The 9,104-nt window shown below is 47.1% G+C and overlaps 1 pseudogene; it reads left to right on the top strand.

The window, feature by feature from the left end:
- The first annotated feature begins 7,419 nt into the window (after positions 1–7,419).
- Positions 7,420–8,278, top strand: LOC118656842 (annotated as a pseudogene).
- Positions 8,279–9,104: the final 826 nt, after the last annotated feature.

Genomic DNA, 9,104 nt, shown 5'->3' with positions numbered 1-9,104 from the left:
TAAAAGAGTTGTACCCATTTACTTTCCCACCAACAGTGCACAAAGGCTCCCTTTTCTCCACAGCCTCACCATCACTTGTTATCCTTTGTCTTTTATTAAAAACCTTCCTAGCAGGTGTAATGTGATGGCTCACTGTGGTGTGGACTTTCAATTCCTTCACGACTATTAATGTTGAACATTTTCTCATGTACCTGTTGGCATTTGTTTATCAACTTTTGTGAAATATCTCTTCAGATCCTTTGCCCATTAAAATTTTTTTCTAGATTTTAAGAAATTATTTTTAGAGGGAGAAGAAGGGAGAGGGGAAGAGAGAGGGGAAGAGAGAGGGAAATATCCATTAGCTACCTCATGCATACCCCCTTCCAGGAATTGAGCTACCTGGGAATCAAACCAGCTTTCTTTGCTTTCCTTTGCTTTGCTTTCCTTTGCCTTGCCTTGCCTTGCCTTGCCTTGCCTTGCCTTTCCCTTCCTTCCTTCCTTCCTTCCTTCCTTCCTTCCTTCCTTCCTCACCTAAGAATATTTTCCCATTGATTTTTAGAGAGAGTGAAAGAGAGAGGGAAAGACAAAGAGAATATCTATGTGAGAGAAACACCCTGATTGGTTGCCTCCTGCATGCACCCTGACAGGGTAGGGTTGGGAAAGAGCCTGCAACCGAGATGTGTGCCCTTGAACAGCCTGAATTGAACCCGGGCCCCTTTGGTCCACAAGCCGACGGTCCATCCACTGAACCAAACCTGCTAGAATCCAACCTACTAGGGTTCTTTCTTTCTTTCTTTCTTTCTTTCTTTCTTTCTTTCTTTCTTCTTCTTCCTTCCTTCCTTCTTCCTTCCTTCCTTCCTTCCTTCCTTCTTCTTCTTCCTTCCTTCCTTCCTTCCTTCCTTCCTTCCTTCCTTCCTTCCTTCTTTCTTTCTTCCTTCCTTCCTTCCTTCCTTCCTTCTTCTTTCTTTCTTTCTTTCTTTCTTTCCTCCTTTCTTCCTTTCTTTCTTAAATGTTTTATTCATTGTTTTAGAGAGAGAGGAAGGGAGAGGGATAGAGAGATAGAAAATTAATGAGAGAGGAGCATCATCTATAGTCTGCCTCCTGCAAGCCCCCCAATGGGGTCAAGCTTACAACCTGGGCAGGTACACCATCCAGGAATTGAACTGTGACCTCCTGGTTCCTGGCTCAACGCTCAACCATTGAGCCACACCAGTTAGCCATACCGGCTAACCGGTAACCTTTCAGTGCATGAACAATGCCCAACCAACTGACCTACACCGGCCAGGGTGCTCTTTTGCCATTTTAAAATTAGATTATTTTGTGTCCTGCAACTTTACTGAATTTGTTTGTCAGTTCTAACAATTTTTTGTGAAGCCAGGTTTTTCTACCTATATGATCATGTCGTCTACAAAGAGATCATTTTACTTCTTCCTTTCCAATTTGGATGTCTTTTATTTCTTTTTCATGTCTGATTACTCTGGCTAGAACTTCTAGTGCTATATTGAATAGAAGTAGTGAGAGTGGGCATCCTTGTCTGGTATCGAATCTTCGAGGAAAAGCTTTTTCTTCACTGATGATGTTAGCTGTGGTGAGGGCTCCGGTTGTGTCTGGCAGCTGGAGTTTGTGTCAGTCGAGACACTGGGGTCCTTGGTAGCGCAAGGGCCGCAGGATCCTCAGTGATAAGACTGCTACAGTCCTTCCCCTCTCCTTTTCCCTATGGGGGACTCACAGTGGATGGGATTTCTTTTTTTTTTTTTTTTTTTTGGAGGGGATTTCTTTTGGCACTGAGGTGTTCCATCTGGGGGTCAGTGACATAGGTGAAATGATTCTTGATTTTTCTATGTGATTATCCTCAGTTTTTGCTGCAGTGTTTTAATTGTACCCTAGAGCTTTCCCAGAACTATTATCATCTATGGGTAGTTGTTAAATTGTTTTTTGGGGGAGAGTGGGTGGGGGCAACAAAGGCACTAAGGAGCATAGTCTAATGTAGAAAATCTTTAGCTTATCGTTTTGTTCAACCTAAAAGTCCACCATCCTGCTGATATCACCTGCATCTCCACTCCCAGATCAACCTGCCAGTGGCGTAGCCAGCTGGGGAGTCCCACGCCACAGGCTGCAGGTGTGCTCCGTGATGGAAGATTAGGCAGGTGCTGAGCATACCGCTCTTATGACTAAATAAGAGCTTTGGCTGAGGTCATGGCCTTTTCAAATATTTTACTGCCTAGGCAGCATGTGTCTTTGCCTGTCGCCTAGGACGTGCGGCTTATGTTTTCTACTCCATGGATTTAAACGAGCTTTTCTAGCCTGCCTGATGTACTGCAAAACCCGAGGAGCTTAATACTCTTTCTGCTTTAAGTTCCAGCAGGAAATAAGCAAAGTAAACACTATTCTGTAAACTTGAATAACTCGAAGCTGCACTATTTTTTTTAAAAAAATATAATCCTTTGAAAACCCTGGCAAGGAGGAAACCATGTGAGGGTGTTTGGAACGTTGGGTCTTGATTTCTCCCTCTTAATCCGCCCTGACTCAGCGTGTTTCTGGCTGGCTGAGAAATCTCGCTCTGCACTCTGGTCTGCACAATGTGCCTTTCATGCTTCACATACACATGGTGCCTGCCAGCAGCCCTACAGAGAGGGGGCTCTCACACACACCGCTCTGCAGGAGAAGAGGCCCAAGTCATGTTTCTGGTTTACCCACCAAGCCGGAGCCTGCTTGGTACAGCTGTCCTAGGAGCTGGCTCAGACCAACTGTCTACTCCCAAACTTCTGACCCCATGAGCCCTGACAGGTGAATGAAATTGTGTTTGCACCAGTCCCCATAACAAAGTGTAATGGCAGCTAGGAACTTGATTTGCACTACAAACTATGTAGTTATAGTACCAGAGTACTGATAGGGCTCTGGTCTACATGCCCAAGCCCATCCCTACTTCCAAAAGGCACCGAGGAGCATAGTCTAATGTAGAAAATCTTTAACTTATCATTTTGTTCAACCTAAAAAGACAAGAACCAGTTAGGTTCCTGTCTACCTAGGTTCCTGGACTACTTCCCTATTGACAGGGGCTGAGGGCTGCCTCCCAGAGCTGCTGGTAGAACTGTGACCCCTAGTAGCCAACATGAAAGTCCCTCCTGCGCCTGGGGAGTGTGGCTTGGAGCTAGACATTGAGGGTAAATAGAAAACTTTAAGATGCTCTTTATCTGGGGGAGGGATCACGGAAGGTGATGGAATGGGACTACCATGTAGACAAATATTGAAAGGAGAGCTTGACATTTTCAAGATCTTGTTATTAACTTCTACCTCATTTGCAGCCTGAGCTGTTGTCTGTTGTCCACGTTTTGCTCCTTTAGAGTCTCATTTTGTGAAGAGAATAAACTCCAAAACAAATACAACTAAGCCTAAAATCCCAAGCCTAACAACACTTCATTCTGTTTGTAAACATTTTGACAATGGAAGAGAAGTTGGTCCCTTCTGTTGAATCTAAAAATGTTTCTTCTCCCAACTGTTATCTAGTCCTGTCCTCATTCCTCTCTCAGCCACAAATCAACCCTCTGGATCTCTAGCATAAATCAATACATTTCCTCTCTTTTCTGGAAATGATTTTTATTGGGTTTTTCTAGTTACCAAAGCTGTACACATTTATTGCCATGCATATGAAAAATCTAGAAAAGCCCAGAAAATAAGCACTCTTTAATAATGGAGATAAGCCCTTTAATGATGTGTGTGTTTATAAAAGTGGCACTTACTGTGCATATAATGCTCAGAAAGTGGCTTTCCCACTGTTATAACCAAAGGTATAAGTTGTGTGGCGGTTTCTGGAGTTTTTATTTTATTTTATTTTTAAACTAGAGGCCCAGTGCACAAAAATTTGTGCACTTGGGGGGGGAGGGGGGAGTCCCTCAGCCTGGCCTGTGCCCTCTCGTAGTCTGGGACCCCTCGGGGGATAACAACCTGCTGGCTTAGGCCTGCTCCTGGGTGGCAGAGGGCAGGCCCAATCCCTAGGTGCAGCCCCTGGTCGGGCTCAGAGCAGGGCTGATTGGGGAGTTGGGGCGCCACCCCCTGTTATGCACAGAGCAGGGTGAATTGGGAGGTTGTGATGCCACCCTCAGTCACGCTCAGGGTAGGGCCGATTGGGGGGTTGGGGCACCGACCCCTGTCACACTCAAGGCAGGGTCGATGGGGAGGTAGCGGCGCCACCCCCTGTCACGCACAGAGCAGGGCGGATCAGGGGGTTGGGGCACCGCCCTCTATCACCCACAGAGCAGGGCCAATCAGGGGGTCGGGGCGCCGCCACTCTCACACTCAGGGCAGGGCCAATGGGGAGGTTATGGCTCTACCCTGTCACACACAGAGCAGGGCCGATCAGGGGGTTGGAGCGCCACATGCTGTCACACACAGAGCCGCAGGGCGATCAGGGGGTTTGGGCGCTGCCCCCTGTCACGCTGATCCCAGTGCCGGGAGGCCTCGCGGCTCTGCTGATCCTGGTGCTGGGAGGCATATTACCCTTTTACAATATAGGATAGAGGCCTGGTGCATGGGTGGGGGCCGGCTGGTCTGCTCTGAAGGGTGTCTGGGATCAGGGTGGGGATCCCCACTGGGGTGCCTGGCCAGTCTGGGTGAGGGGCTGAGGGCTGTTTTCAGGCTGGCGGGTGACTGACGCTCCCAACTGCTCCTTTTTTTCTTTTTTTTTTTTTTTATTCTGGGCCAACTTTAGCTCTGACTCCAGCTCTGAGGCCTCCGCTGCTGAAAGCAGGTATCTGGTTTGTTTGTGTTCTATAATCAAAACACTGTATCAACTCCAGCTCTGAGATCCCGGCTTGCTGAAAGCAGGTTTCTGGGGTTTTGTTTAGCTTCTATATTTGTAACTATGTTTCAAACTTCAAGCTCAGAGGCTGGCAAGGCAGGCGGGGAACGTTGGTTTCCTCCGTCACTGAAGCAAGCAAGCCTCATGTGAGTTTCAAGCTGCATGGCTGCCAGCTGCCATTTTGGCTGGCAGTTAATTTGCATATCGCCCTGATTAGCCAATGGGAAGGGTAGCAGACGTATGCTAATTACCATGTTTCTCTTTTATTAGATAGGATTTTTTTTATTGATTTCAGAGAGAAAGAGAGAGGGAGAGAGAGAGATAGAAACATTAATGATGAGAGAGAATCATTGATCGGCTGCCTCTTGCACACCACCTACTGGGAACTGAACCTGCAACCTGGACATGTGCCCTTGGCCAGAATCGAATTTGGGACCCTTCAGTCCACAGGCCAATGCTCTATCCACCACCAAACCAGCTAGGGCTGGAGTTTTTTAGAAGTCCAGCTTGGACCAGGAGGCTGAGGTCACTGAATAAGGATGGAGGGCCACTGAGAGAACCTGGTCCCATCAGCCTAAACTGCCCACCTCCCTGCTCTGGGTGACTGTTCTGCATTTCTTTCATCACACCTAATCCTAACTCTGCTATATTTACACTCAGGAACACCCACCTGTCCCCAACCCCTCAATTTCTGTGAGCCTCTTCTTTTTATTTATTCAGGTCTTCCTTTGCACATAGGTGACTTTGCCCTCCTCCTGTATAATCCCCTTCCATTGCATGTGGGTGGAACCTGCGATATAACGCCTATGATCATGCTACATTATATGGTAAAAGGAATTTTATAGATGTGAACAAGGTTCTGAATCACTTGCCTTTGAGCTAATCAAAAGAAAGATTGCCTTGGTGGGGCGAGGGGGCCTGACCTAATTGGATGAGCTCTTTAAGAGCAGAGGGCCTGGGAGGAAGAAAGCAAAGACCTGAGGAGAGAGGTGTCTGCCTGCGGAGGGGGGTCTCTTCTAGGAGCTGAGAGTGATCTAACAGCCAGCAAAACTCAGGGACCTCAGAGAGATCATCACAAGCAACCTGAATGAGCTCAGAAGAGGGTCTCGAGCTCCAGGTGAGACCACAGGCTCTGCTCACAACTCGAGGGTTCACTCAGCCATGCTCTGCAGCCTGTCACTTCCCCCTCCTTCTCCAGGATGCTGGTTCAGACCTCCCCCATTCCTCCTCAAACCACTAAGCTCTCCCCACTCCACCACTCTTCAGTTTCACAGGGAAAATAAAGGCACTGCACAACAACTCCTTTTGTTCCCTGACACAGACATCTGAGCCTCCTGATTCCTAGGAATAGGCGAGATCTTCCTGGCTCAGGCTGATCACACTCTGGAAAGAATTTTCTACACTTGTCACCCCATCTCCCTCTCCCTAGTCACCCCCTTAGCCCACCAGCTGGCCCACGCCTCCCTCTGTCCATACAGACCACACCTGCTGAGTCGGGGACAGCCTCTGGAAGAACAGCCTTCGGTGTTGACGCTCTGCCTCAGGGGTCTCAGCCTCCTTCCTGAGCAGCGTCTTCCCTTGGCTTCTGGCCTCTTCTCTTTCTCTGGCAGCCCTTCTCTGTTTCTTTCGTAGGTTCCTCTTCCTCTCTTTTCTAACTTCTGGCGCCCCTGGGGTTTCTGCTATGTGTCCTCACTCTGCCCACTCTCATTGGGTGACTTTCCATCATCATCTCTGCTTCAATTACTCCCAAAGCAGCCTTCGTGTAGACCAAGCATGTCAAACTCAAAGGCTAACACGGGCCAAATAAACAGGGTTTAAGTTTATGTGGGCCGCAAAAAAACAAAAGCTTCAATTTTCATAGAAACGTAGGTTTATTTCAATAGAGACATGCTGAATACAAAGGGCTGAAATAAGTGAGTAATCGCTAATATAAAATAATAGAACATTTTAATAAAAATTAATATTTTTTCTGGAACATTAACCTACCAGACACTGAATAATTGCACAAATTAATAAGCATAACGCAAACAAACCTATTTTTCTTGTTCTCCGAAAGCAAAATATTTTCTGTTGCGCACACCATGACTCATGATGTGGCAATCGGCTGCTAAAATATCTGCTGCTAGTATCAGTGGAGAGAAATGGTGCGCCTGCATGTAAGGCGTGTAAGGGAAATGAATGCAACACGATTATAGTGATCAGTCATTAGCGAACGTTGTAGTTCGTTATTAGTAATTATGTATAACAGGATATTGTAAAAATTAAGTTATGAAAATTTTATTAAAATGTTTCTTACATGCCATTATATTGGCTGGGCTGCAAAAATATTTGTTGCGGGCCGTATGTGGCCTACTGGCAGCGAGTTTGACATGCTTGGTGTACATATACCCTGAACTTAAATGATGTGTCCCTGACTGCCTACTCAGCACTTCCCAGAGGGATGAAGAAAAGCTCACGTCAAGTCCAGCGGTTCTCAACCTGTGGGACCCCTTTGGTGGTTGAATAACCCCTTTGGTGGTTGAACGACCCTTTCACAGGGGTCGCCCAAGGCCATCCTGCATATCAGATATTTACATTATGATTCATAACAGTAGCGACATTACAGTTATGAAGTAACAACGAAAATAATTTTATGGGAGACAAAGGAAGTGCCGAGCCGCCTCCGTCGCCGCCGCTTCGTCCGCCTCGCTCGCCGGGCTGCGGCCGCCCTAGGACTTTGAGTATGTCGGGGATCGCCCTCAGCAGACTCGCCCAGGAGAGGAAAGCTTGGAGAAAAGACCACCCATTTGGTTTTGTAGCTGTCCCCACAAAAAACCCCCGACGGCATGATGAACCTCATGAACTGGGAGTGTGCCATTCCAGGGAAAAAAGGGACCCTTTGGGAAGGAGGCTTGTTGAAGCTACACATGCTCTTCAAAGATGACTATCCATCCTCACCTCCGAAATGCAAATTTGAACCACCATTATTTCACCCGAACGTGTACCCTTCGGGCACTGTGTGCTTGCCCATCCTCGAGGAAGACAAGGACTGGAGGCCGGCCATCACAATTAAGCAGATCTTATTAGGAATACAGGAACTTCTAAATGAACCAAATATTCAAGATCCAGCGCAAGCAGAGGCCTACACAATTTACTGCCAAAACAGAGTGGAATATGAGAAAAGGGTTCGAGCACAAGCCAAGAAGTTTGCACCCTCATAAGCAGCGACCTGCGGCAACATCAAAAGGAAGGGATTGGTTTGGCAAGAACTTGTTTACAACATTTGCAGATCTAGCGTTGCTCTATACAATAACTGGTCACCTAGGGGAGGTGGGTGGGCGCCATTTTCCATTCCCGCCACCGGTACACAGTTCTCCACTTGCTGAATTGCCCAGTTTTTCATACAGGGTCTCTTCCTTCAGACTTTTGTATTTTGATTGTTATGTAAAACTTGCTTTTATTTTAATATTGATGTCAGTATTTCAACTGCTGTAAAATGATAAACTTTTATACTTCTATGAGTCCCTGAGGAGCTAGTTCCCTTTGCTCACGGGTGCAGGCATGCTTCCCCTGTCAGAGCTACACTACCCTCCAGCTGGCTGTATGGAAAGGAAATCGGCCGTCCCCTTCCCTCTCCGCAGTCCCCCTCCCCCTGTCCTTCTCTCCGCAGAACCTGGGTTGTGTTGCTATGAGCCTCAGATCCAAAGTCAGCCAGCCTCTTGTTTTCGCATCACTTCCTTTGTGTTTATATGGCGTTTTGTCTGTGTTGCTGTTTAGAGTAAATAAACTGTTTATATATATAAAAAAAAAAAGAAAATAATTTTATGGTTGGGTCACAACATGAGGAACTGTATTTAAAGGGCCAGAAGGTTGAGAACCACTGAGTTAACCGAACTGAATTCTGCCTCTCCCCTCTGCCTTTCCCCTCCCCTCTTCAGCCCGGTGCCCAAACCAGGTGCCCTATTTTGTAAGCAGTCTCCGTGGGAGGCACTAGTGACCAGTTCTGCTCCTGACGACCACTAGTTCCCTCCATGTCCCTCCACTGGATACTACTAGTTACTAGTCCACCTTCCTCCCCTATCTGATCACAACAGTGATCTGTTTGTTCTCCCAACATCCATTCTTGCCACACACAAATCTGCTTACAACACCTGCTCCAAACCCTGCCCAGGTACCCAAACCCCTTTCTTATCTGGCTCCTTTTCTTTCTGACCCTCACCCTTCTCACCCGCCTCCTCAAATGTTACACTCCATCCATACCGGGTATTAACCATTTCCTAAGTGGTCGTGCCCTAGCTCAACTTCAGACTTTCACCTGTGCTTTCCCTTCACCAATGATGCATCTTTG

This window comes from Myotis myotis, unplaced genomic scaffold (genome assembly GCF_014108235.1).
Source record: "Myotis myotis isolate mMyoMyo1 unplaced genomic scaffold, mMyoMyo1.p scaffold_m19_p_1, whole genome shotgun sequence".
NCBI classification, from domain to species: Eukaryota; Metazoa; Chordata; class Mammalia; order Chiroptera; family Vespertilionidae; genus Myotis; species Myotis myotis.
Note: the sequence above shows the minus strand (reverse complement) of the source record. Positions and strands in the feature narration are given on the sequence as shown.